The following is a 25,341-nucleotide window of genomic DNA, read 5'->3' as shown; positions in this document are numbered from 1 at the left end:
ATCTGTGCAATTGTTTTTGCAATCTGCTGTTAATTCTCTGAGTGTCAGCACCGGGGATAATGATTCGCTTAATTGTGCAAATTATCTGTGTTTTCAGCCAGCGTGAGTTTAAAGGCGCCGTTAACCTCTTCCTGCTCGATGACAAATATATCCATCGTAATGGGAAGTTACAGAGCGTTTGTGGGCCCAGGAGCTGAGTCCACGGGATCTACGGTGGGAGTCTTTCTGGTATTTAACCCTGTAGATGCTGAGGTCAGCTGTGGATTCTGCATCCACAGGGTTGACAGGGAAAGGGATTCTCCCTGTGGCTCATCAGCAACCCCGTAATGCGGTTGTGGGCTTCGATTGTTGCCATGGTACCATGGTAGCTGGAGGCCAAATGGCTAGTTCTCACAGCTGACTGTCAGCATGTGACTAACAATGTATACCAAGTGTACCAATGTTCTGCTGCGTACTATACAAGCGATCAGATGATCGCAGCTTTAAAGGGGTACTCCGCCCCTAGACATCTTATCCCCTATCCAAAGGATAGGGGATAAGATGTCAGATCGCCGGGGTCCCGCTGCTGGGGACCCCGGGGATCGCTGCTGCAGCACCCCGCCATCATTACTACGCAGAGCGAGATTGCTCTGCACGTAATGCAGGGCAATACAGGGGCCGGAGCATCGTTACGTCACGGCTCCACCCCTCGAGACATCACGGCCCGCCCCCCGTCGATACAAGTCTATGGTAGGGGGTGTGGCGGTCGTCACGCCCCCTGCCATAGACTTGCATTAAGGGGACGGGCCATGATGTCATGAGGGGCGGAGCCATGACGTCACGCTGCTCCGGCCCCTGTATCGCCCGTCATTACGCACAGAGCGAACTCGCTCTGCGCAGTAATGATGGCGGGGTGCCGCAGCGGCGATCCCAGGGGGCCCCAGCAGCGGGACCGTGGCGATCTAACATCTTATACCATATCCTTTGGATAGGGGATAAGATGCCAGGGGCGGAGTACCCCTTTAAGTGACCTAAGGGGACCAAAAAATAAAGTAATAAAAAATTTAACAAAAAATCTCCCTTTTTCCGATAAAGCCCTTTATGGAATTTTTTTTTTTAAATAAAAAAAAACCCATACATGTAACAACCCATACTATAAAATGGGTATGTTATTTATCCCATACGGTGAACACTGTAGGGGAAAAAAAAACAACACACAAAAAAAACAACAACATATAGCACATTCCTCAATAAACAGGGCCGTCTAACCACTAGCTTTACATTAAAAGGAGGTTATCCGTCATTACACAAAAATTCATATCCTACTGAGACTGGGAAAAAATTGAAGAGAAAACTATACTTACCTAGCCCTGGTCCACCACTAGTCTCCCTCAGCTTCAGTTCAGTCTTCTACCCGCTTTTAAAACAACTGCTCTTTGCAGGACCTGTCAGCTCAGCCAATCACTGGCCACAGCAGTGTCTTCTGTGTAGTAAATATTTCATTATCTAGCCATGTGACAATTAAAGCAGATAGCTTCTAATCATGAGATTACCCCTTGAAGACACTGTAGAATTGGCCCTATATTGCGTCATTTGGATAATTTTGGGATATCTTATCCGCTGTTAGGCATTTTATCCCCTATCCAAAGGACATCATGCCATGCCCCCTCCCATAGACATGAATGGAGGGGGCACCGCGCCACACCACGACCACTGCCGCCACAACCCGGCATCCTATGGATAGGGGATAAGAGGCCTAGCAGCGGAGTACCCCTTCATAGTGTAATCTTAAAACCATTACACTAAGGGCAACGTATCAGCCACATCTGACCTTCATCAGGCTGAAAGACAGACTTGATCTCTGGTAATCCCTCATTGTATCTATGCCAAATAAATAGCAAGGCTGAGGATCATACAAAGTTGTTGGCCAATGATGCAGAAGGATCATTCTACCGAATTTTAGGTACTGCTCTGTCTAAGGGTACCTATTTATGCTTAAAAGGAAAACAGTCGTCACTTACTTTAATATGTCCAGTAGGTCCTGAGATATGTCCCCAGAAGATCCTCTGCTGAATTCAGTGAATCGCATGCAGGGGGCAGGACTTTGCTGGCCCAATTTACATATTCATTGTCTGTGACTCCACATCCTAGTGAAGTGGAGTAATGAAGCCCCACCCCCTGTGAAGCCACGCCTCCTGTGCGCGATTCACTGAATTCAGCAGAGGATCTTCTGGGGGATTTATATTAGGACCTACTGAACATATTTAAGCAAGTGAACTCTCGTTGGACTCCTGTTCACCCACAATATAACCCAGTGTATTGGGTTTAGTGTGGGGGAACAGGCTGACAGTTTTCCTTAACCCTTTCAAGGAAAATGTCAATTTTTTTGTTTTTTGTTCACCTCAGTTTCTAAAAGCAATAACTATTTTATTTTTCCGTCAAAGGTACCATATGAGGACTTTTTTTTAAGCGGGATCACTTCCACTTTACACTTTTAGTTTTACTTTAAAATGTACAACAATACCGTCAAATATTGTAAAAAGATTGTACTTTTTTTTCACATACAGTGGGGCAAAAAAGGAATTAGTCAGCCACCAATTGTGCAAGTTCTCCCACTTAAAAAGATGAGAGGCTGTAATTTTCATCATAGGTTATAACTTCAACTATGAGAGACATAATGAGGAAAAAAATCCATAAAATCACATTGTCTGATTTTTAAAGAATTTATTAGCAATTATGGTGGAAAATAAGTATTTGGTCAATAACAAAAGTTAATCTCAATACTTTGTTATATTCCCTTTGTTGGCAATGACAGAGGTCACACGTTTTCTGTAAGTCTTCACAAGGTTTTCATACACTGTTGCTGATATTTTGGCCCATTCCTCCATTCAGATCTCCTCTAGAGCAGTGATGTTTTGGGGCTGTCGCTGGGCAACACAGACTTTCAACTCCCTCCAAAGGTTTTCTATGGGGTTGAGATCTGGAGACTGGCTAGGCCACTCCAGGACCTTGAAATGCTTCTTACGAAGCCACTCCTTCATTGCCGGGGCGGTGTGTTTGGGATTATTTTCATGCTGAAAGACCCAGTCATGTTACATTTTCAATGCCCTTGCTGATGGAAGGAGGTTTTCACTCGAAATCTCACTATACATGGCCCCATTCATTCTTTCCTTTACATGGATCAGTCGTCCTGGTCCCTTTGCAGAAAAACAGCCCCAAAGCATGATGTTTCTACCCCCATGCTTCACAGTAGGTATGGTGTTCTTTGGATGCAACTCAGCATTCTTTCTCCTCCAAACACGACGAGTTGAGTTTTCACCAAACAGTTCTACTTTGGTTTCATCTCACCATATGACATTCTCCCAATCTTCTTCTGGATCATCCAAATGCTCTCTAGCAAACTTCAGACGGGCCCGGACATGTACTGGCTTAAGCAGGGGGACATGTCTGGCACTGCATGATTTGAGTCCCTGGCGGCGTAATGTGTTACTGATGGTAGACTTTGTTACTTTGGCCCCAGCTGTCTGCAGGTCATTCACTAGGTCCCAGTGTGGTTTTGGGATTTTTGCTCAGCGTTCTTGTGATCCTTTTGACAGCACAGTGTGAGATCTTGGATAGAGCCCAAGATCGAGGGAGATTATCAGTGGTCTTTTATGTCTTCCATTTTCTTATAATTGCTCCCACAGTTGGTTTCTTCACACCAAGCTGCTTGCCTATTGCAGATTCAGTCTTCCCAGCCTGGTGCAGGTGTACAATTTAGTTTTTGGTGTCTTTCGACAGCTCTTTTGTCTTGGCCAGAGTGGAGTTTTTTTTATACTGTCTTTTATACTGATAACAAGTCCAAAAGGTGCCATTAATACAGGTAATGAGTGGAGAACAGAGGAGACTCTTAAAGAAGAAGTTACAGGTCTGTGAGAGCCAGAAATCTTGCTTGTTTGTAGGTGACCAAATACTTATTTTCCACCATAATTTGCAATGGTGGATTTTTTCTCATTATGTTTCTCATAGTTGTGGTATACCTATGATGAAAATTACAGCCTCTCTCATCTTTTTAAGTGGGAGAACTTGCACAATTGGTGACTGACTAAATACTTTTTTGCCCCACTGTATGTGTTTCACCATGTGAGATCAATGACATTTCTACAAACGAAATACCAAATATGTAAAAAAAAAATTTCCTTTCTAAATTTAGATTTTTTTGGGAATATGGAAAAAGGAGTGTGTTTAAAATTTTCCTTGGGGAGGGAATTATTTTTTAAAGATTTTTTTTATTAAGGGGTAATGCGGTAAATTTCTTAATTCTTTATTTAAAAAGATAAGCTTTAATTTACTGCCGCCCACTCCCACACTTTCACTGGAATCACTCTCCCGCATTCTGGACCCATTTTTTCCTGCTTTTGGGCCCAACAAGCCACACTGCCGCTTAGCTAATCATGATGTCCTGCTTCAGCTGGTGATAGGCTAGGCAGCAGCCTTGGCATAATGGAAGAATAAAATATATAGTAGACATTTATAAGCAATTATTGGATTGCTTATACATTTTAATGTAGTGCTGTATCCGGCAGACTGTATGAGTAGAGTTAACATAGCAGGCATGGAGGCCCTCAGAAGGCCTCTGGCTGCAATATTAACCAATCGGCACCCCACAATTGCATTGCTGGGATGATGATTGTTTTTTTTCTTGGTATCATTATAATAGTCACATGGTTCAGAGATGCGGCACCAAAGTCTAGGTAGTTACACTGCCAGCCCATTAAGACTATTGGACTCAAATGCAATTAGACAATTAGTTAAATTGTAAACATTCAAAGCGTGAAAAAGCGGTTTTAGACTTATTGGTTTCTGTTGCTGACTCTGCCTGCCTGTTGTTACCTCCTTTTAATAAACTAGTAATTTTCTAAATTGTTTTCATCCTCCATTGTGATCAAGTTAAGGCCAGCCAAGCTCCAAAAGTCTATGGCCCAGATTTATCAAACTGTGTGAGAGAAAATATAGAGAGATTTTCCCACAGCAGCCAATCACAGCTCAGCTAACGAACTGAGGTAAAGTGAAAGCTGAGCTGTGATTGGTTGCTGTGGGGAAATCACTCCACCTTTTCTCTCATACAGTTTGATAAATCTGGGCCTATATTCACACTTCATTTTATGCTTCCAGAAAAGGTTGTCCAACATATTCCTGTCATATACTTCCAATGGAAGCTTCAAATGTATCCCATTGTAGAGGCTTAAAGAGACATACATTGGGCAAAAAAGAAGTGATACTCACCTACTCCAATCAATTGCAGCTGCCTTTTGAAAGCTCCTGATCCCCACTCATCACCATTACTTCCTGGTTCCTGTGATTCGTCACCCCCTTAAGAACAGCACACATCACTGACTGAGGCAGGAATCCATTGCAGCCAGTGATTGGCTGAGCGGAGAACTTCCTGTGGGGGAGGGGATGACACTTCACAAGAACCAGAGGGAAGTGGTGACAAGTGAGGACCGGAAGCTGTCAGAAAAGCACCTATGGGGGGATTGGGGGTAGGTAAGTGACCCCTGGACAACCCGTTTAAAGGGGTATTCCGCGAGTTTGTTTTTATTTGACTATGCTACAGGAGCTGTAAAGTTAGCGTAGTTCATAGTATAGTGTCTGTACCTGTGTTTTATGGTGGCCTCGCACTTCTTATGTGATCTTTGCCCCCATTTTTATTTTTAACAGTATACAAAAGGAGTGTCAGGTATTCCAGGTTGCATCACTATTCTGGTGTTTAAAAAAGCCTGTCTGCTTGAGTGGGTGGAGCAAACGATGGGTGGGAGGGAGATCATTCTGTAGTGAATTGTAGTTTTGCAACAGCTGGATGCACCCTGGTTAGAAAACACTGGTCTATTGTTCACAGCAAAGCACGGATGGCAGCTCACTTGTGTTTTAATGGATGGAGTGGCTTATATATAGGAGAGCAAAAAGTGACCTCACACTTACAAACCAGGATTCCTGAGACTTGTAGTTGGAGGGAGGGAACTCTAACAGGAAATAGACAATTCACAAAAAAGAAATCAGCAGCGTTATAGTGGAATAACAACATAGCCATTTAGCCCCAAGACAAGCAGATATCCTTCCTAAGCATGTCCATTACTGTCTGGCAGGTAAGTATTAAAATCACTTTATGGTGGAGAGCCCCTTAAACCCTTTTTATCTACATGAGTTATGTCTGGCAGTCTGGTTGCTAAGAACACACCCCCTAACAACCACAGTCTTTTCAATAAGATTGTCAGCCCCCATTCCCCTAGTAACTATTTTGTCTCCGATTACTCAAGTACTGAATGGAGGTTGGAGAAGATGCAGCACTTATCTAATTCTTCCACATTATTAGCATCTTATTTTGCACATTTGTCTAGAAATGTCTTAGATTACTCAACTGTAACCATAGGATGGATCAGACCTAGTCAATATGGCCGACTGTAGCTTTAATGGAGCTGTTTTGGAAAATTATCAATTTCTGGACGCACTGGGACTTTAGCACTTTCCATTACACGTCCATGGCAGTCTTCCAGCTAATGTGTCCCTCCTATGGATCTAAGGAATATTCTGCTCACCTCAGGCTGCCGCACTCGGCTCGGACATGAAACCAATTTTTCACTTAGCGGAGAGTTTCTGTCACGGAGCGCATCTGATCCGCCGTGTTACCAAGTTTCTAATTTCAACATTCTGCTATTAAAAATTCATCTCATCTGAGAGCTGTACCGCATGCATGAATCGAAATCTGTGTCAAATCACCAAGAACACTTCCAGGCATTAAAGCTAACGCTCCACCTTCTCTTTACTGCTCAACATCCCAACCGTGGCACATAGGACTTGTATAATATTCTCCTATCTGGTTCCTTGGATACCGCTTCATTTTAATCTCACCTCACAGAGCCATCCCTTGACATAAAGGGGTAGTTCGCCCCTAGACATCTTATCACCTATTCAAAGATTACGGGATAAGATGCCTGATTGCAGGGTTCCCGCCGTTGGGGGTCCAGCTCCCTGCTGCACCCAGCGTATGTTTAGAGCGTCGGGTGCAGTGCCGGAAGCTCTTGATGTCATGGCCATGCCCCCTCAATGCAAGTCTATGGGTGGGGGCGTGACTGCCGTCACGCCCCCTCCCATAGACTTGCATTGAGGGGGCATGACCATGACATCACAAGCAGGGCGTGGCCGTGATGTCACAAGCCTCTGACGCTGCACCCGACGCTCTAAATGAACACCGGGTGCACCAATTAAATTTGGGGGGGCCACAGCGGCGGGACCCCCGCGATCAGACGTCCTATCCTTTGGATAGGGGATTAGATGTCTAGGGGAGGAGTACCCCTTTAATATATGACAAATCAATGAGTGAATATTCACAAATTACAGACTAAACTTTTGCTTTTATACAGATATAGCAGAGCTAAGTTTGGTACTGTTAGGACAATATGTTGTGGTGCGACAGTGTGTTACAGAAGAACTAATGGAGAATTACCTAAGCCCTGGGCTGTAGCCCGGGGTAAACAACCCCCTATTAACACAACCCCCTAAAATGTAACTTTTATTATGTATACATAGATTAAATCGTAACCCCAATAATAAAATATTAAAAACTGATACAAAGAAGGGCGGATATATAGTAAGTGAGTACAAATCGGAGTCACTACTCCATTATCATGAATGTGCGGCACTGCAGTACACTTGAATCAAGCCCAACCTTAGTACCTAGTTAAAATGAACACTATACAGTGACCCCCCGACCTACGATGGCCCCGACATACGATAATTTCAACATGCGATCACTCTCAGAGGTCATCGCATGTTGAAGGCAGCATCAGCATACGATGCTTTTGTATGTCGGGGCCATCGCATAAACGGCTATCCGGCAGCGCAGACTGCTTCAGCTGCCGCCGGATAGCTGTTTATGGTGCCCCGGTGACGATCAATTACCTGTCCTCGGGGCTCCGGCACGTCCTCTTCAGGATCCCCTCCATCGCCGGCGCTCTCCATTGTCGTCATCACGTCGCCGCGCACACCGTCCAGTCATGCAATAGGAGCGGCGTGCGTAGTGACGTGATGATGGTGACGTGAGAGCGACGATCCCGGGCAGCAGAGATGTTCCGGAGCAGCGGGGACATCACGGGGATGCGGCGACAGCGATGGAGCGCAACATCCAGGGCAGCGGTGACGAGCGGTGATGGTCTGGAGCGGCGGGGACAGGTGAGTACAACTTCCTATTCTTTACACTGCATGGATCCCTTAACATACAATGGTTTCAACAAACGATGGTTCATTTGGAACGGATTACCATCGTATGTTGAGGGACAACTGTATTGCCAACCTCTACATGTTTCGCCATTACAACGGCATTCTCAAGAGGCATACAGTGGCGATGCACACAGTAGGGTCTTGTTCACACATCCTGTATAGTGGCACAGTGTTCATGTGGGACTGTACTACCGACCTGCACCTGTGCATTACCATGTCTTTTATGAGACAAGATGAGTATCTTGCCTCGGGTGGCCGATTATAGAGTCAGTGACCATGAATGATACTGTATAGCATCTTCTTCCATACGCTTCATCTATTGAGCCCCTGACCTGCAAATGAGGACTGAATACAGACATGGAATGTAAGGCAATCAGGACTGGGAGTGCATGAACTATTTCATATGACTATGACATAGAGGTACTTTGCTGGTACTGTAATATATGTGGTAGAGGGTGTGATACAAAGGGCAGATGGAATTACCCAAGGGGAAAATGGCATTAACCCCTTGTATTCGTTACGCCAGGGTGTGGTTTATCCTTGATACCACACAAAGGTATACCGCTAGATCCTGGGCTAGGCACAGGGGCAATAATGACTCCAACGCCAAGTTACGGATAACGGTAGCTTTAGTGAGGGTAGACAGATGGTAAGGTCTATACAGTTCAGCCAGGGCACACAGAGGTGACCAGTGACTCAGAGAGCTTAAGGGCTTGCGGGGACTTGTAGTAGATGGGGTCAATTTAATGCAGGCCACGTTGACTTGACAAATGATGACTGTGACTGACTTGACTGATGACTGACAATACAGAGACTGTGGTTACTTGTAGCTGCTTGTGGCTGCAGACTGGACTTGAGGCTCCTATGACTCTGGACACTCTCTAGGACTCGTCTTGACCTCAGCAAAGACTTGAAAGGAAAGAGAGAGAAGCTCCACCCAGGGCTTATATGGGGGAGACTAACAGGGAGCCCATAGGTCACCCCTGGGATCACCTGGTCACTGGTACCTCCTGGGTAACAATCACATGACAAGTCACATGGTAAACAGTCTTAAAGTGACAACACTTTATGAACACATTACTTGGCATAATACATTAGAAAAATATTTACATGGGGGGACAGATGCAATGGGGCCTAGAGGACACTGTAGGGAGGCTGCCCGACAGGGCAGCAAGGACACGGGGTAACACCTCCTATACTGGGCTACCACATATACTGAAGATTTTTTGCATGGAAACCATTCCTATTAATGATTTTCAACTGGCATCGCAGTATTCATCTCAATTTTCGAATAGGCCCGGGTGACATGGTATGGCACCTTTGTGATTATAGTATTGGTCTATTGCTTTATAACACAGTAGAGGAGTGGAATGGGCCCATAACAATCTATGAGAACTGTTTTACTGATTCGTATATTAAAGGGGTATTCTGATGAAAGATTTTTTTTTCATATCAACTGGCTCCAGAAAGTTAAACAGATTTGTAAATTACCATATATACTCGAGTATTAGCCGTTCCGAATATAAGCCGAGGCCCCTAATTTCACCCCAAAAACCCAGGAAAAGTTATTTACTCGACTATAAGCCTAGGGTGGGAAATACATCATCCCCCCATGTCATCATCCCCCCCTGTCATCATCCAGACCCCCATCATTAACACCCCCATCATCATCACCCCCATCATTATCACCCTCATCATCATCCCCCTTCATCATCACCGCCTGTCATCATCCAGATCCCTCTTTTGTTTTCTACTCACCTCCCCAGTTGTTGCTTTCTCGGTGGGAAGGAAGGGTGAGCTGGTCCGGGCCATCCATTTTTGGCCATCTATGCTGCAGGGACCGTCCTGTGGGGAGGGTTAGTTGATCCGGGCTGTCCATCTTCACCAGGCGGCTCTCTTCTCCGCGTCGGCCATGGACTAGTGACGTTGCGTTGACGACGACGCGCAGGGACGTCCTTGTGCAGGAGACGTCCGTGGCGTAAATGCAGCGTCACTAGTTCGGGGCCGGCCCGGAGCGGAGAAGAGGGCCTCCTGGTGAAGATGGACAGCCCGGAACAACTAACCCTCCCCACCGGACGGTCCCTGCAGCATAGATGGCCAAAGATGGATGGCCTGGCCCATCCCCTCACAGCTAAGCCAGAAGCGTTTTTTTGTTCACCTGAGTATAAGCCAAAAAACAATGCTGAAAAACTTGGCTTATACTCGAGTATATACGGTACTTCTATTAAAAATATGAATCCTACCAGTACTTATCAGCTTCTGAAGTTGAGTTGATATCTTGCTACTGGGAGTCCAAAGACTAGGTCTTTAAAATGCGGACCTCCAGCTGCTGCAAAACTACAACTCCTAGCATGCCCGGACAGCCGTTGGCTGTCCGGGCATGCTAGGAGTTGTAGTTTTGCAACATATAAAGGGCCACAGTTTGGAGACCAGGAAACTGGGTGGTGTAGATAGTGGAAGTCTCTAGACAACTGCCTCTATTGCCTTCCCCATAATTCCGCCATAGAAAATCATCTATACAGTGTATTCTTATCATATCAGGTAGCAATTTTCTGGTATTTTCTCCTTAAAACAAAGGGAAAGAGTGATAAGCAATGCTGATGCCTCGCTGGCTCTCTAAGGATGTTGCAATATTAAATTCCAGGCAATAACTGTTTTGCACTTACTTTTTTCTCATTTGAAGATACAGTATTTATTGTCCTACGGATCTAAAACCATTTTTTTTTTTTTTTTTGCCCACGGACGGAAAATCTTCAAATTCTTTAACTCAGGAAAGAATGTTCATCTTAAATACTGATCTCTTGTCCTAGTTTTCTATCTGATGTATAACTATGTCAGTCTTCCAGATACTCGCGTAGGAAGTCGTTCCTCTCTGTATGTGACCTGACCCTGTGATTGCTGAAAATCTGTTTTACCCCCCAAAAAATCAAACAGTTTAGTGAAGAATAGGATACATGCTTGTGCTCTAGAGAGAAAACGTAACCACTTAGCGTCTGAGGCTGGCGAAACCATTGCCACGTTCAGGTGCAGAAAATGACACAATTCTTCTACTGACTGGGGAAATCTTGTGGGTGTTCAGTTAGTAGATGTTCTTTAAAGGGGTACTCCGGTGGAAAACATATATATATATTTTTTAAATCAACTAGTGCCAGAAAGTTAAATAGATGGGTGAATTACTTCTATTTAAAAATAGTAATCCTTCCAGCTCTTATCAGCTGCTGTATGCTACACAGGAAGTTATTTTCTTTTTGCATTTCTTTCCGGTCTGACCACAGTGCTCTCTGCGGACAGAAAATAACTATAGAACTTCCTCTGTAGCATACAGCAGCTTATAAGTACTGGAAGGATTAAGATATTTAAATAGAAATAATTTAGAAATCTGTTTAACTTTCTGGCACCAGCTGATTAAAAAAAATGTTTTCCACAGGAGTACCCCTTTAATGCTTTTCAAATTTAGAAACTACTCCTCCTCGCCACTCTGTAGCCCCCCAACACACACATAATTTCTCCAAAAAGATGACACAGGTCAATGCTTCCTGAGAAAAAAATTTGAGATTCCGGTTGGATTGGTTCACCGAACTTCAGCAAAAAGTTTGGCTCGGACTGAACTACTTCAGTCCTTACCTGAACTTTGCCAATTGCCCTTGAACTTGTGTATAACACTGCATAAGAGCCCCCTATGTCACTCCTAGGTCACCTAGGAGTGTATCTAAGTACTTTTGAGCTGTTTTTTAAAGTCCAGGAAACTAAAAAAATGTTGACACTTATCCCCTATCCATAAGATAAGTGTCTTATTTTGGTGGGTCCAACCACTGGGACCCCTGGCAATTTTCCTATACGGGGCCCCAGCTACTTATGCGTCCTCAGTGCACTCTGGCCCCCACCTTCCTGGACAGACGCAAGTGACAGCCTTCTGAGCCAATGATCGGCTGAGGGGAGACATTACTGCGGCCGGTGATTGGCTGAATGGGCCTTCACTTGCGTCTGTTCAGGAAGGGGGGACCACTACATGCTGAGGTCACATAAGTAGGGGCCCCTTAAAGAGATCACAGGGGATTTCAGTGGTTGGACCCACTGGGATCAGACACTTACTTCCTATCCTGTGGATAGGGGATAAGTGGCTAAAAAGTTTTGTTTTCTAGACTACCCCTTTAATGGCAAAGTTATGGGATATAAGATGGTACCTGGTGGTAACTATCAGCTTGTTTAACAACACAAGGCACTAACAGATTGTATATGTTTTTTAAAATACAATGAAAATTACAAAAATTATCCCTTTTGGTGGCAGATGCCTGCCATTGAAGTATTAGAAGAAGCAAAGGCTTTTTCTAAGAAGTTGCCTGTTTGCTCTTTTTTTGAGAATAGCAACAGGTTTGCACCTTGAAAGTAAACAAGGTATTGTTGGCAAAAAAAATTCTTATTTAAAAGAGTAGCAAAATAATTAGTATCCTAAAAGTGTGCAAAAGTAACACAAACAAGTGAGGCTGCTTTTTCACAACAATAAGTAGCCCGACAGTACCAGGAATGAAAACTGGCTTACATAACTTGCAATAAAACATATTTTGCACTGACAGTCCTCTGCTGGTTTACTACAATTATTAAATATTTGTTCTATTACTCCAATAAGTGTCCCTCACAGAAATCATCACCTAACACCTTCACCAAACGTGTGCAAATGTCCTAATTACATCTTAAAGGGGTATTCCAGGAAAAAACTTTTTTTTATATCAACTGGCTCCAGAAAGTTAAACAGATTTGTAAATTACTTCTATTAAAAAATCTTAATCCTTTCAATAATTATCAGCTGCTGAAGTTGAGTTGTTGTTTTCTGTCTGGCAACAGTGCTCTCTGATGACATCTCTGCTTGTCTCGGCAACTGCACAGAGTAGATTTGCTTCTAAACTGGGCGGTTCCCGAGACACGTGTCATCAGAGAGCACAGAAAAGAACAACTCAACTTCAGCAGCTCATAAGTACTGAAAGGATTAAGATTTTTTAATAGAAGTAATATACAAATCTGTTTAACTTTCTGGAGCCAGTTGATATATATAAAAAAAGTTTTTTTTCCTGGATAACCCCTTTAATATGCAAGATCACAGTCTCTGAACAATACATCTGTTTGGTAGAATACACAGTATCACGTGATAAGGGTATTAGAATAAATGCTGCTGTTAAGGGGCTTAACATCCATCATAAACATTGTCTAGATTATCAGATCAACAATAGCCAATAATAAAACTACTTCTATGGCTAAAATCATCTCAAGAATTCCAGTAATGATTATATTATTGCTGTCCAAACAATGATATATGTAGAGAACCAAAGGACCTATAGTTGAAATGAAAACCAAGCCCTGTCCTGGCATTGCAAAGCAACTTGTATGCGTACAATATATGTGAAATCTTAATACTTCCAATATAGCTTTGCTTGATTCATTATTGTTCCTAATTAGTTAAATAGATCAGTACTGGAGGATTGTGCTTGGCACTGTTGCCTTGCAGCGCTGGGGTCCTGGGTTCGATTCTGATTTATATCAAAGTCATATGTTTTTCCCTGGTTTGTGTGGGTTTCCTCCTACACTTCAAAACAAATCGTACTCATAGCTTTAAGGCATATGCCGAAGCCTTAAAGGGGTATTCCCAATTCAGATTGTTATTCTCTATCCATCGTATAGGAGATAATAAATTGATCAGTGCGGGTCTGACTGCTGTGACTAGGGATAAGCGAATCAAATCTGTTATTCAGCCACTATATGGTCTCCTCCTGCTTCTGCCACCTCCAGGCTGTGTCACTGTACAGCCATGTTGTTACGCCGAGCGCTCCGGGTCCCCGCTCCTCCCCGGAGCGCTCGCTTCACTCTCCCCGCTGCAGCGCTCCGGTCAGATCCACTGACCCGGGGCGCTGCGATTCCGCTGCCAGCCGGGATGCGATTCGCGATGCGGGTAGCGCCCGCTCGCGATGCGCACCCCGGCTCCCGTACCTGACTCGCTCTCCCTCGGTCCTGTCCCGGCGCGCGCGGCCCCGCTCCCTAGGGCGCGCGCGCGCCGGGTCTTTGCGATTTAAAGGGCCACTGCGCCGCTGATTGGCGCAGTGATTCCAATTAGTGTCTTCACCTGTGCACTTCCCTATATCACCTCACTTCCCCTGCACTTCCTTGCCGGATCTTGTTGCCATTGTGCCAGTGAAAGCGTTCCTTGTGTGTTCCTAGCCTGTGTTCCAGACCTCCTGCCGTTGCCCCTGACTACGATCCTTGCTGCCTGCCCCGACCTTCTGCTACGTCCGACCTTGCTTCTGTCTACTCCCTTGTACCGCGCCTATCTTCAGCAGCCAGAGAGGTTGAGCCGTTGCTAGTGGATACGACCTGGTCACTACCGCCGCAGCAAGACCATCCCGCTTTGCGGCGGGCTCTGGTGAAAACCAGTAGTGGCTTAGAACCGATCCACTAGCACGGTCCACGCCAATCCCTCTCTGGCACAGAGGATCCACTACCTGCCAGCCGGCATCGTGACACATGTGATCTCCTCATGCTGCTGGCACATTACATAAAACTTTTTAGGTTCATGTATTTGAAATCTTCAATTTAAATGTTAAAAAATATTTTTAATCTTTTTAATTGTGAGGCCCTATGGTCTCGTCAGGCTGTTGCCACCTCCAGGCTGGGTCATTCAGCCACTATATGGTCTCCTCATGCTTCCGCGACCTCCATGCTGTGTCATTCAGCCAATATATGGTCTGCTCATGCTGCCGCCAACTCCACGCTGGGTCATTTAGCCACTATATGGTCTCCTCATACTGATACCACCTCTTTCATTGTGCCGCTCTGTGACAGTGATTCTAATAGCGACGCCTCTAATCTGCATGTCAAACTGAATAACAGTATTTTTTCACTAACCCAGCACACACCCTATGCGTGTTGCAGCAAGGCAAAGTGTTCTACACCCCTATTGAGACTCTCTGTAGGTCAGAAATAGCCATTAACAGAGATTCGCCGCAAATAAATTCTGATGGAACCAAATTTTTTCGAAAAATTTGGTGAATGGGACAAAATTTAATTTTTCTAAAATTCGCTCATCTCTAGCTGTGACTATCGTTGATCCAGAGAATGGCCACCAAATGTTTCCAGTCATTGAACTCAGAAACTTTCAGCAGCCAATCATGTACCCGCTGTCAGGATCGGTGGGGGTCCCAGCAGTCAGGCCCCCAGCAATCAGATTGTTATTCCCTATCCTATGGATAAGGGATAACAAGCTGAGATGGGAATACCCCTTTAGGTTTACACTTAGGAGCTCAGTGGCAAGCTGAAAAAACTGTACTCACTTGCCTTTTAGTCCCCTACCAGTGGTGTTCCAACACTGGCTGAGCACTTTCTGATCTCTTCCCAACACACAAGAAGTGCCCACACTGGTGGAAGGGGGTCACTGATATGGCTCACCCATACCATATTGGCTGAGTGGTCATTTCCTGTTTGTCCAGTAGCATCAGATTGGCACCATCAGCAGATCAGAAGGCATGAAGTATTAACTCAAAGTTCCGGAATACCACTTTAAAGGGAATGTCCTTGACCAAACTTGTTCACAGGTTCCATGTGCTATTGCAGCTATGTGCAGTTGACTTCAGTAGAGTTGAGCTGCACTGTCAACACATGCACTAGGTTTGGCACTGTTTTTGGAGAAAAGATGCCTGTACTGCCCCTTTGGCCGGCTTTTTATGAAACTGACCCTAGTTTTTTTGTATGTCTGATAGTCCTAGAGAAGGACATTAGATTGTAAGCTCAAATGGGGGTATGACTGATACGAGTGATGAAAGCCTTTGGACAGCACTGAGGCAATGGGACATATATGCAATGGGAAATAAACACAGAGTGGGACATTTTATAATTGTTGTATTTTTGTCAGATTATAACGTCTTCACTTTTATTATTACTCTTCTTCTGCGTATGTCAATGGGGTATTACCATGTAGACACCAACCGAAGCGCTAATGATCTCATTCCAATTTGATATACAATTCCTATTGTGCTTTTCCTGCTAGTTTGTGATGACATTCATTTCCATTGAAATTGAATTTGTTGTGTCATACAAATATTCCGGCTATGATAAATGACTTAATCACATCATCCTACCACTGTTATCAATGTGGATGCGTTAATCTTCCACCCAGGCCCCCTATGGGGATATAGTGTGTTCCCCAGGTTCAGCCTCCTTATTAATCTAAGTGGAAGTGAGAGATAATCCATATTCACACTGTGTTTGTGCTGGATGTTTCGCGAATAGCTTCAAAGAGAATTGTAAAAAGGACTTGTCAGTGCATTCTGGAGGATGATGGGTTCGTATACAGGGATCTCTTTCAAGCGTGTCACAGCTGTTAGTCTTCCCGGTAGTGCCGCTTACAAGGGTTGAGTGTGGGTATGTAGCTAATAGGTCTCTCCGTGAATGAAATCATAGGATACTGTACCTCGAAGGCGAGGGCTTTGAAGTTTTTGAATGAATAAAGCCCTAACATCCTGAGTGAGTATTTTTTTTAGTTTTGCACCTTACACTATGGCGTTTTATGTGAAGCATGTTAAAAAACATTTACACCTCAATAAAAATGTCATAAACTGGTCACAAACACTAGAACTTAGTTGGCATTCCCAATCGTATGTATGAGGAGAAAAAACATGGATCCAGTCAGATCCAATGGTTAGAAGTACCTGGCAGCTCATTATCCACCATCAAAATTACAGAGGAGTCAGTGGTGCATACTTAAAGGGGTACTCTGGCCCTAAGACATCTTATCCCCTATCCAAAGGATAGGGGATAAGATGTCTGACCGCGGGGGTCCCCCCCACTGGGGACCCCGGCAATCTGCACCCACCTCTTTGAGCTGCACGCCGTGCTGCCAGCTCAGAAACTGCCGCATAGCAGGGTCGGGGGGTTACGTCACACGGGGGCAGAGTCGTGATGTCACGGTACCCCCGCAGTCAGACATCTTATCCCCTATCCTTTGGACAGGGGATAAGATGTCCTAGGGCCGGAGTACCCCTTTAATAAGGTACTCCGACATAAAAATGCTGCAAAAGCATGAAGCCCTGTTAAAGGACAAGTCACATGCCCAAAATTACAGAAAAACGTATCCCCTATCCGCAGGATAGGGGATACGTTTCTCTGTAATTTTGGGCATGAGCCTTGTCCTTTAATCTTTCTGTCCCAATTCGGAAACCACCATTTGTTTTGGTGGTTTTAGTCCTGTACTTGGTTGCGCTGTACTACAATTCCAAGAATTCCTTGCTTTCCCCCAGCCCTTCCACCCTGCCTACTCCCCTTCCACAGTTGTCTTGCCAGGTCTCTGCCCAGAGCTGTTGTAGAACATCTTATTTCACAGCAGACGATCGTATAGTCAGCGAGGTGGCAACACCACCTGCTGTAATCTTTCCCTGTCTGCTCCTCTGCCTGTAGCATTGTTCCATACAAATCAGATAGCTGTGAGACTCTTCTCACTTGTGGCATTTTATTAACAGTATTGTCACAGTACTGCTGCATTTGTACCGCAATTTTATCCCAATTCACGGTAACACTTGCGCAATTTTACAATATTTATGCATATTTGCTACTACATTAAAACTTCCTGTCAGGGGTCAATTATGCAAAAGCATGCAGAAGCCAGTAGTTAGTTATAACAGTATATTAGAAAGTTATATACGGTATCTTGAGGTGATAGTCCTATTTAAATACATTTTTGTAAAACCAGGATAAACCATGAACAACATTTATATTGCTATATTGTCATTTTAAAAAAACTGTGACATGTTGTAGAGAAATATTAAAAGTTTTTATCGGTTGGGGTGTTGGAGTGTTCAGACCCAACCAATCGCCAGAACGATTGGGAGAGCAGCGTGCAGCTGAACTATTCTCTCCCCACTTTCTGTCAGTGTGACTGAGATGGTCCCATAGACTTACATTGGGAGTCCGTCTAGGTCACATGGTGCAGAGCTGGGAGAGAACATACTTAAAGGGGTACTTCGGTGAAAACCTTTTTTCATTTAAATCAACTGGTGGCAGAAAGTTAAACATATTTGTAAATTACTTCTATTAAAAAATCTTAATCCTTCCAGTACTTATTAGCTGCTGAATGCTACAGAGGAAATTCCTTTCTTTTTGGAACACTGATGACATCACGAACACAGTGCTCTCTGCTGACATCTCTGTCCATTTTAGCAACCATGCATAGCAGATGTATGCTAAGGGCAGCATGGTGGCTCAGTGGTTAGCACTGCTGCCTTGCAGTGCTGGGGACTTTGGTTCAAATCCCACTAAGGACAACAATAAATAAAGCGTTATTATAATAACGTCAGCAGAGAGAACTGTGGTCGTGATGTCATCAGAGAGCATTCCAAAAAGAAAATAATTTCCTCTGTAGTATTCAGCAGCTAATAAGTACCAGAAGGATTAAGATTTTTTTTATGGAAGTAATGTACAAATATGTTTAACTTTCTGCCACCAGTAGATTTAAAAGAAAAAAGGTTTTCACCGGAGTACCCCTTTAAGGCTGGGTTCACACTACGTTTTTCAACTACGGTTCCCGCATACGTTTTCATGAGTGGAAATGTATGGAACGGTATTGAAAACGATATACATAGGCAAAGCATTGCAAACCGTATGCACCCTGATGCATACGGTTGCGTACGGTTTGTTTGCAATACGTTTTTAAACACTACTCCAAACCGTGTTTCACCACGGTTTTGACTCCAGTTTTAAAACCGTATTGCAACCGCATACTTTTTTTTTTAAACATGGACGTCAATGGGAAACGCACATGTATACGGTTCCATACGGCAAAACCGTATGCGTTTTTTCTTTGCACATGCGCAATTGCATCCTAAAGTCCCCACCCAAGACCCCTCCCATTAAAAATGGACAGAATTTTCAAAAACTTATGTTTTTTTTTTTTTTTTATAAAAATGGACGGAACAGTATGCACTTTTAAGAACAGTATACTGTTTAAAAACGCATACGGTTTACTTTTTCCCATACTGTTCCATCCGTTTTTTTCCCACACGGTTTTTGATAGAAAACGTATGCGGGAACCGTAGATGAAAAACGTAGTGTGAACCCAGCCTAATTCTAGTGATCGATCAAGGATGTTTTTTGTTTTTTTCCCCCCAAAATGCCTAGGAATGGCCTAAATTGTCCCTTTTGGAAGGAGTTTGCATAAACTCTACCTATATTCTGCCATAACTCCTGTAATGATCAATATGTAATATGGTCAGAGAAGTATCTCAAAGCTTCTGGGTCCTAAAAGCAAAATCTATAACAGGACCCCTTACCTTCCTTGCTCCATGTATTAGAGCCCATTCACATCACATTTTGTTGCATTTAGAAGGTACCGTATATGTTGGAATTCTAATGTATACCAAGGTATTATGATGTATACTGCTGCATGCTCTTGGTGTGCCTGTTGGTTTAGGTGGAAGGAACCTAATTTAAGAGCCACTAGATTCAGTCTATTTTCAGTCCACACTTCTGAGACTTCCGAGAAATAGTTCACATTGGGAAAAGGGACTAAACATATTCCCTAGCAGACTACATACATCCATTACACCCATCAGACCCTTTACAAGTATACTATAGAATGCAGTACCCTTTTAAAGGGGTACTCCGGTGGCAAACTTTTTTTATTTTTTAAATCAACTGGTGCCAGAAAGTTGAACAGATTTGTAAATGACTTCTATTAGAAAAAATCTTAATCCTTCCAGTACTTATTAGCTGCTGAATACTACAGAGGAAATTCTTTTCTTTTTGGAACACAGAGCTCTCTGCTGACATCACAAGCACAGTGCTCTCTGCTGACATCTCTGTCCATTTTAAGAACTGGCCAGAGCTGCATATTTTTCAATGGGGGATTTTCTCCTACTCTGGACAGTTTTTAAAATGGACAGAGATGTCAGCAGAGAGCACTGTGGTCATGATGTTAGCAGAGAGCTCTGTGTTCCAAAAAGAGAAAATTCCCTCTGTAGTATGCAGCAGCTAATAAGTACTGGAAGGATTAAGATTTTTTAATAGAAGTAATTTGCAAATCTGTTTAACTTTCTGGCACCAGTTGATAAAAAAAAAAAGTTTTCCACTGGAGTACCCCTTTAAAGAAAAACTGTCACCCTGATCCCCCAAACTAAACCCAATACACCGGGTTATAGTTTGGGAGACCAGGAGTGCAAAGAGGTGTCACTTTCTAAATTCCCATTAAGTTATTCACATTAAGTGACACCTCTTTGCACTCCTGGTCACCCACACTATAACCCTGTGTATTGGGTTTAGTGTGAACGATCAGGGTGACAGTTTTCCTTTAAGGGTACATTCCCACACGACGTATTTGCTGCGTATTTGCTGCGGCGTATTTTATTTTCTCTGTTGAAGTCAATGGGTAGGAAAATACGCAGCACCAAATACGCAGCAAATACGCAGCAAAATACGCCGTGTGGGAACGCACCCTAAAGGTGTTCCATTTCAACAGTTTTTTAATTGAAAATTTTGGAATAAACAGAAAATAAAAATAAATCAGAAATTACAGAAATTTCCCGACATATACCTCCAACATAAACCTCCGACATGATGGGAATGGGCACCAATACTCGCTTCTTCTTTGGTGGTTTATATTGGCTTTGGAGGATTTGGAGGCTTATGTTGATATGTTTCCATGTCTGCACAGTGTGCAGGATACACTCACAAAGATCATGCTGAGAGAATGAGTGGTCTAAAAGGTAGTAGTCCTGCGGTTACCAGGCAACCAGAAAGAGTTATAAAAGAATAATACAGCCAAAGGGAACAAAGATACGGGGATATGAAATTATCATTAAATTAGGTCAGTGTAGTTATGGTAGATTTAAACCAGTGGTAGTCTATCCGATATAACTGCCTACTCAAAAGGAGTTCCATCGGAGTACCTCCATGATTACTACATTACATTCAGTGGTGTATTAAGACTTCCTGATGCCCTAGGTGGCAGTCTGGAGTGGGGGGGCCTTGTCCACCTTTTCATAGCCATATGTAGACTGGACTAGGGGCTTGTTGGTGATGTCAGGCTGCTGCCTTCTCCGCCAGCCGCAGCCCTTTTCTCTTCTCCATGTTTTTCCTTAGGCATGGTCAGGGGCTGGTGGAATGGGGGGCACTCAGTGTTATCAAAAACGTGAGTTATCAAGCTCTATCTACAATTCCTAGTGACTACTATTCAACTCAAGCATATAATTAGTAGCACAGTGGCCTGCATAAGTCTCAATACTACAAGTCCCAGCAAGCCTGTGAGGTATCCTGCAACCCAGTTGCCTCTTGAGAGACTGCATAACTGTAAAGACTGTTCTATAAGAAGTTTAAGTAAAAGTTCCAGTTATTTGCACAATTCCTGCTTTGGACATTCCTTTATTTCCTGACGTTTTTGGGCCGGTTGTCGGCAGGGCCTTCTATACAAAACAAACCGCATCCTGGCGTCACGACACATGGTGGGTTAACCTCTGTCCGTATCAGGAACTGTCCAGAGCAGGATAGGTTTGCTATGGGGATTTGCTCGTACTCTGGACAGTTCCTGACATGGACAGAGGTGTCAGCAGAGAGCACTGTGGTCAGACTAAAATTAATTCCAGAAAGAAATACAACTTCCTCTGGAGCATACAGCAGCTTATAAGTACTGTAAAAATTAAGATTTTGAAATAGAAGTAATTTACAAATCTGTTTAAATTTCTGGCATCAGTTGATTTAAAAAAAAAAATGTTTTTCCTTCGAAGTACCCCCTTACCTGGAAAGTTCAGGGAAATTGATTACAAACTAAAGGCAACTCAACAACCAGGGAGAAAAAAACATCTACGTCAAGTATTTGACAGATATATAAATGAGAATCAGTGGGGGGGATGTATTCACAATGTCTAGCTGAAGTCACCGACCTACGCTGGATTATGAAAGTGCCTTGTTGTTAGCACATCCGGCAAAAATAATTTTCCATCTTTTTTTTTTCAGGTGTTCTTCACTAGGGTGAAAGCTCTTATATGTTTTCCCCTGCGAATTGTCTGTGTATAATTATATTTGAAGTAGGCATCTGTAGTGTTAATATGGCACATGAATAATCTCGGCGCAGATTGCTTAAGTTACCAGGGCTCAACTTCCCACAGCACTCCATTAAATCACTATGGGCAGATGATTATGTTCTTTTTTTCCCTATATGGACACTACAGCAATAACAAGCATAGACAATCTGGATTGGTGGTTGCAATCAGTTGTTTGGGGGATGGGTTGGTTCTGCGTATGGCAGGGGATGGGGTAAAAGAATACTCTGTACAAAGAGAATCTTTTGTCAGGAAATGCCTATTGTTTAAAGCAAGCTTTTATGTTTAATATGTGCTTTTTGTAATTTTCTATGTTACAATCTGTGTTTCTTGCAGTTTTCCACAGGCAATTAAGCGCTCATAATAGGATGACACATTCTGTCATCTTGTCTTGTGTCTATCTCTATTATAAAGCTGAATGCAGGTATGTGGTGACACAAGGGGCGAGGACAAGGTATACTTGTCAATTCGTGACGCCAGGGCACCATTAGCCTATACATGTTCCGAGGTGAAGACAGCTTCTCCTGGGCCAGGCACGGGGCAATGAGCACACCGATGCCGAGTTATGGATAACTGTCTTTTACTGAAGCAGGTGTAGATTTTACAACATTCACAGTACAAAGCAGAGTAGTGCAGTGTAACCCTTGGGAGCCCTGTGGCCTTTCTGGGACTTATGGTGCTTTTCACCCTCTTGAATTAGATAGACTTGAGACTTGGAGATTAAGAGAGATCCCACGCTGACTGGGATTCTGCTGAGGTCCAATTTCACTAACACCACCAGGGTATGACTCCAGTACAGGGGAACACTTGCAGAATGGCGGGGCTGACTTGATTAAGAGCTTTTCTTTAGGCTTCCCTCTGGATCATCTCACACTTCTTCCACCTCTTTTCCACACTGCAGCTCACATGGAGCTCTTCTCAGCACAAGAGCTAGGCTCTAAACCAACTGGGACAACTCCTCCCCCCCCCCTACACTATATTCAGAGCAATTTGGGGGTTTCCATTGGATAACAATGGCCACCTGGTCACTCTGCATTTCCTTCTTAAGGGTATAGTACACATGTAACACAAGAATACAGTAAATATGTATAAACACAGTAAACAATAGAACAGTGGGCCAATCACAGGAACAGCAGGCATGCCCAAGATGATCCGCAGCCCACAGAATGGCCTTTGGTGCCGAGACACCACAGATAACATAGGATCCAGTACTGATAATAGGTAATGGATACAGATCAGCTTATCCTCCCTCCTCCCCCTCCCAGCACGCTGACCTCTGCAAAGGGAGTAAGCTCACTATACACTTGCATAGAAGTCCAGTTAAACAAGTGCATTGCTATAAAAAGTAAATGGTCATAGTTAAATGGGTTCACCCAATATTACCTTGTTTATTGGTGGGAGTCCGGTCGTTGAGACATCACAGATCACAAGAATAGAGTTTAAATGTCCCCAAAGTGTATTGAGCAGTAACAAGAACACTTAAAGGGGTACTCTGTTGCTCCAGCATTCTGAACATTTTGTTCAGAATGCTCAGAGCCGGAGGCTGTGATTGTGACATCACGGCTACGCCCCCTCGTGACGTCACACCACACCCTCTCCATTCATGTCTATGGGAGGGGGCGTGTCGATACCTGCTAGTTTGTCTCTCAGCCTTCTGACTCCTAGATGCAATGATATATTTCTTAAATAGCTTATCCACCATGAGGCGATTTTCGTACTTACCTGTGAGCTAGTAATGGACATCCTTAGAAAGGATTCGTGCTTGTCTTGGGGCTAAATGGCTGTGCTGTGAGTACGCCATAATGCTGCTACTTTTTTTTTGTGAAATTTAGTAAATTTCCTGTTGGAGTTCCCTCCCCTCAACTACAAGTCCCAGGATCCCTTGTTTATAAGTGTGAGTTCACATTTCTTCCTCATACACATCAGTCACCCCACCCTTTGCAGCACAGCCTAGCTACGTGTGCGGTTCATAAAACTACAATTCCCTGGAGCCCTGTGGAGGATGATCTCCCTCCCACCCAGCAGTCGCTCCACCCATTGAAGCAGACAGGCTCCCTTTCATCACCTGACTATTGATGTAATGTCTCAGGCTGCACTGCAGCCTGGGAAAAACTGAGACAACACTCATTTTGTATGCTGGTAAAATTAAACATCGAGGCAAAGATCACAGAAGAATTGCGAGACCAGACATCACACAGAGGTACAGACACTTTATTATGAATTACACTAACTTTACAGCACCTGTAGCAAAGTCAAAAGAAAAAAAATCCTTTAAAGGGGTACTCCGCTGCTCAGCATTTGGAACAAACTGTTCTGAATGCGGGAGGCGGCAACGGGAGCTCGTGACGTCAAAGCCCTGCACCCTCATGGCTTCACGCCCCGCCCCTCAATGCAAGTCTATGGGAGGGGGCGTGACATCCGTCACGCCCCCTCCCATAGACTTGCATTGAGGGGGCGGGGTGTGACATCATGAGGGGGTGGGGCTATGACTTCACAAGTTCCCGGCACCAGCTCCAGCATTCGGAACAGTTTGTTCCAAACGCTGAGCAGCGGAGTACCCCTTTAAGGGATACAGCTAGGTGAATGTTTTCTATGCTGTCTGGTTTTCCTGAATAAAAATACAAAGATTGTAGTAGTATAACAACAACAAAAAAACCTTCTTTCATGAAGTCCGTCCCTGTTTCATTGAAGAACTTCAAAGTAACCTTCTTTAAGGTGCAGCGTCCTATTCTTGATTCACCGACCTATGATGGGTAACCTCAGTCAACCCTTGGAAGAAGCAGTATTAGTTTAACTGCTGTTTCATGAATGACCGACCAATCAGGGAATCATTTTTATACTCCAAGAATTTTGCCAACAGAAGGAATGAATAATACATTTTGAAACATTTTATCACTTGGATTGACCAGAGTATTTACTTACCTCTGTCCGTCAAAGGGCCAATGCACCTGATAACTGTATTTTGTCATATACATTCAATTTTATAGACATGGGGGGATATTTATCAATGTCGGTGTGAGGTAGAAATCATTTAAAGGGG

At 43.8% G+C, this 25,341-nt stretch overlaps 1 protein-coding gene across 2 annotated transcripts in view; it reads left to right on the top strand.

Moving 5' to 3' along the window:
• Positions 1–25,341, top strand: part of SHANK1 (SH3 and multiple ankyrin repeat domains 1) — a 518,963-nt gene that overhangs the window by 112,312 nt on the left and 381,310 nt on the right. The window contains exon 1 of one of the 2 annotated variants that reach the window (XM_056543607.1): positions 5,474–5,505. The exons of the other annotated variant lie outside the window; for it this stretch is intronic. The gene's annotated coding sequence lies outside the window, so the exon portion shown is untranslated. Of the gene's footprint in view, positions 1–5,473; positions 5,506–25,341 lie in introns of those variants that run through there. 2 annotated transcript variants of the gene reach the window in all.

Source organism: Hyla sarda, chromosome 10 (genome assembly GCF_029499605.1).
Source record: "Hyla sarda isolate aHylSar1 chromosome 10, aHylSar1.hap1, whole genome shotgun sequence".
Lineage (NCBI taxonomy): Eukaryota > Metazoa > Chordata > Amphibia > Anura > Hylidae > Hyla > Hyla sarda.
Note: the sequence above shows the minus strand (reverse complement) of the source record. Positions and strands in the feature narration are given on the sequence as shown.